Genomic DNA, 4,422 nt, shown 5'->3' on the forward strand with positions numbered 1-4,422 from the left:
GAGCTAATATGTGCTAAGACCAACAACTGATACATAGCTCTATATGTGTTAGCTATTATCATGATTAATTATTGTCAATAATAGGTGCATAACTAATATATTGACTGAAACTATGGATATTCTTCTTATACCACAATGTTACTTTCAGCAGCATCAAACCACCTTAAAAGAAGGGTGTTAAACCTGGACATAATTATTTCTATTTTTGAAAAGAGGAAATGAAAATTAAACCTTCTGGGAGATGAGGCTAACTCTTGATAAATATATGAATGCATCTTTGCTACATATTATCAAAATCACGAACCCTGTTCAGCTGGAAGCCCAGCCTTCCACAGTGAAAAGAATCCTTTCTATGACACAGTTCCCCGGACACTTTCAGGAACACGGAGTTGAATCTTTCAAGCCACTAATTCCACCATTAATCAGAGCAAGTCGGAGAATGCTCATGCGCATACACTGAATAAAAGATTGCCTCCTTGCAACTTCCTTCCACTGATCCTGCTTCTGCCTCTTGGAAGCAACTTAGAACGAGGCCCTTTCTCTTTGAGACAGCAAGCTCCCAAGTATTTTTAGCTGGAGGGCAAGTATTCTTTTGTCTTCTGCAATCCAAGGCAGTATCCATTTTTTCATCCATGTTCTAGGGGCTATTATTTACAAACTGTTTGCCAACCTGATCTTTCTCCATAGGGCACAATCTAATGCCACTCTGGCTACTTGGCTCCCCACTGTGAACATGGCACCCCAGCTCTGCTCTCACCTGACAGGGAACCCTAAGGCTGTTACCTTCTGTGTTCTGGATGCTTTTCTATATTCATAGAAATATATATTAAATTGCTTGAAATATTTTGATAGTTGCATTATACTGTTGGTTTATATTAAATTAGTGATTAAACTCTCTAGGTCCTTTTTTTTTTTTTTTTAAACATATCTTTATTGATTTCAGAGAGAGTAAAGGAGGGGGAGAGAGAGAAACATCAATGATGAGAGAGTCATTGATCAGCTGCCTAGCCCGCAACCTGGGCATGAGCCCTGACACGTGAATCGAACCCCGATCTCCTGGATCCTAGGTCGATGCTCAACGGCTGAGCCACGCCCGGCCGGGCTCTAGGTTCTTTTTATATAAAAAAATTATCAACCCAGGTTTTCTCCATCCTTTACTTCTACAATCCATTTTATAACTACATAAACACACAATCCTATTGGTTCTGTCCCTGATGAACCCTGAATAATACAGTACCTCACTGCTCCTCCCACCCTTTGCTTTCCCGCCAGCGCCTGCCAGATGCAAGCAAGCTGGGGGAAAGCGAGCCCACGGGTGCTCTCCGCAGAGGTCAGCCTCCTGGGCACAGAGCAGGGGGCGGAGGGTGGATCTGGAAGGTCAATTCAAAACTATCCTACAGCAACGGGCACTTTCCCAAAGAGAGGAATTTTAAAGCACAAATCTAGCCATACTACTAATGGTCTCAGACCTTCCGCTGGCTCCCCATCACTGTTGGAGCACAGCTGCAGCTTTCGGCCCACACGCTGGCCACATCTTCGTAACCTCAGCCCTCCCTCTCACCAGCCTCGCCCCCTGCGCCTCCCCTGCCATCCGCTGTGTGTTTCCGAGCTAACTCCCTGAAGCACATGTGATTCCCTACCCCAGGGAGGTTCTCCGTGCTGCTGTGCCTGTGCGCACGCCTCCCCATCGGCCCGGGCTGCCCTCTGTGCCCCGTGCGCTTCCAAAGCCTTGCTCATCCTGTCAGACGCAGGGCACAGGGCACGCGCCTTATGAAGTCTATTCTATCTGCTCAGCCCCAGAGTCCCTCCAGCTTTCTTTCCTGTTACCTCCACGCGATCCGCAGAATTCAGTGGTTACACAGGATTAAGGTATCGATTACAGAGGTTTGGGGCCTTCGCGGCCAGTGATGGGTATGATCCTTCACATCCCAGCAGCAGCTCTACGGGAGCCTGGGGAGGTGGCGAGCACGTGAGACCCGCGAAGGACGTTCCTGGGCTTCTCATTGAGATGCAGATGGGCTCTCTATTTAGGACAGTTTCAAACGACAGCTCCTGCTTTTTTTTGTTTTTTGCTTTTTTTTTTAAACCCATGCATTCTGAATGTACCCGCTTTCCTGTACATGAAACATTTTGAGACAGGCTAGGAAATGCAGCGCAGATTTATTTATTGGCAAGCCTCTGATGTCAACTTCGTACCGACTCCACAGTGTGTCATGAAACGCACAGAGCAACATTCTTCAGCTGCGTCGGGCAGAGCGAAGTGCATGAAAAGCAATTTAACAGTCGGACAAGGCTCTCTTGGTTCAGCTCGTCCTGCGGTCCCAGCATCAAGTCAAGCTGTTCTAAAGCCCTTTTCAAGGCTGTTTTGTCAGCAGCACGCTAGAGATTCATTTCATGGAGTTCTCTGTAAGGGAAGGACCGCACTTGTGTGTGTTGGGGGAGCGTGAGGGGAAACCATAAACATGTTTATGTAGTCCGAATGTTTTAGTACAACCTTTACTCATGTTTCCTTGAAATAAAGTATAATGTTCCATTTCAAGTCAGTTTCCAGAATTTCTCTAAACGTAACATGGAATTTCGCAATGTCTGTAAATGCTGAAAGGCTGTTTTTCAAACTGGAGTTCATTGCAGTCGCCATCCCATCCACCAAGAGCCTCTTTTGATGGCTTTGCAAGGCAAGATCCCCAGTGGATTTCTGAAACCTGGGCTAGTACCAGACCTTATATATACTATGTTTTATCTTATACATACATATCTATGATAAAGTGTAATTTATGAATTAAGCACAGTAAGAGATTAAAAACAATAATAATAAAAAAGAACAAAATAAAATAAAAAAGAACAATTATAACAATACACTGTAATAAAGGTTATGTGAAGTGGTCTCTCAAAATATTTTATTGTATGGTGCTCACCCTTCCTCCTGCGGTGCCCTGAGATGATACATTGCCTATGAGATGAGATGAAGTGAGACGAATGAGGCATTATTAAGTAAAATAGAAGGTACTTGAATACAAGCACTGTGATATCATGATAATCAGTTTGATAACAGAGACAGCGACTAGGTGACTAACAGGCAGGGAGCGTACACAGCGTGGATACACTGCCCAGAGGGTGTTTCAGGTCCCAGGCAAGATGGAGCAGGATGGCTTGAGATTTCATCACACTCCTCAGGACAGCGTGTAACTTAAAACGTGAATAGTTTATTTCTGAAATTTTCCATTTAATATTTTTGCACTGCAGTGGACTGTGGGTAACTGAAACCACAGAAAGTAAAATTACAGAAAAAGGGGAACTGCTGTATAATAACATAATGAATGAGATGTACTCAATTAAACACGGTCCTGCTAGATTAGTAAACTTGGTGCCATTTCACATAAGCATAATGCATGAAAAATGCTATTCCACAAATATTTCCTTGGTGGTGTGCACGTGCAAGGCACAGAGCTGGCTGATGAGAGGAAGCCCAGGGAGGCATGTTTCTGCTTCAGGAATTGGCATGTCATCCTTACACAGGGGCCACGCTAATCTTCTCCGTATCCTTCCAATTCTAGTGTATGTGCTGCCAGCACGAGACATGTTTCTGCCTTCAAGAAGCCCACAGAGGCATCTAGCGCCTCGCAGTCAACTGTAACTTAAACCAGAGAGGTTTGCTGGGATAAGCTTGAAAAGCCCTGCAGAGGGAGTGGCATTTGAGCCTTGAGCAATGGTAGGGTTTCAAAACGTAGAGATGAAGGAGAATGTCATTCTTGAAAATGGTAGCAATGTGAGCGAAGGCACAGAGTGGGCCAGTGAATGGTGGCCACGTCTACAGCATTAGATGCACTAGGGCAGGTGACTAGGGGGAAATAAGGTTCAAAATATGGCTTGGGAGCCATATCTTAAGGGATTTGAATACCTCCATAAAGAATTGTGGTCAGGAGGCAGGAGGGAGGAATGAAAAGGTTTGGGCAAGGCCATGGCATGATCTGATTTGTGCTTGAGGTCAGTGACCCTGGGGCAGGCAGTGTAATGGATGGGTTTACAGAAGGAAAGGCTGAAGAGCTCTCTTCATGCTTATAATTTAGCATGATACATATTAACATGCCTGTCTTCTCTGACAGACTTCCTGTCTCAATGAAATTATTCCCTCCCCCCCTCATTACAAAGATAATCCCTACAATTATAATATATGTAGCTTCTTGTATGCAAATGACTTGAGATTTTTGCCCTTTCTAGCAAAGGTTAAGAGTATAATGTAAAAATATTTACCTATTTGGTTTAAAATTGAAATGTGAGCTTTTATTTTAAAATATGTGAACTCTTTGATCTAGCAATTTCATGGATGGGAATTTGTCCTAAGGAAGTAATCAGGATGGCCACAAAGATTTATCTTTAAGGAATTCATCTCTATATTGCATATAATAAAAAATTGGAGCAACC

General features: G+C 43.8%; 1 pseudogene; it reads right to left on the minus strand.

Annotated features, from left to right (window-relative positions):
• Positions 1 to 3,471: 3,471 nt before the first annotated feature.
• LOC148091540 (U6 spliceosomal RNA) lies at positions 3,472 to 3,572 on the minus strand (annotated as a pseudogene).
• Positions 3,573 to 4,422: the final 850 nt, after the last annotated feature.

The sequence above is a fragment of the Miniopterus natalensis genome, chromosome 14 (assembly GCF_054644295.1).
Source record: "Miniopterus natalensis isolate mMinNat1 chromosome 14, mMinNat1.hap1, whole genome shotgun sequence".
NCBI classification, from domain to species: Eukaryota; Metazoa; Chordata; class Mammalia; order Chiroptera; family Miniopteridae; genus Miniopterus; species Miniopterus natalensis.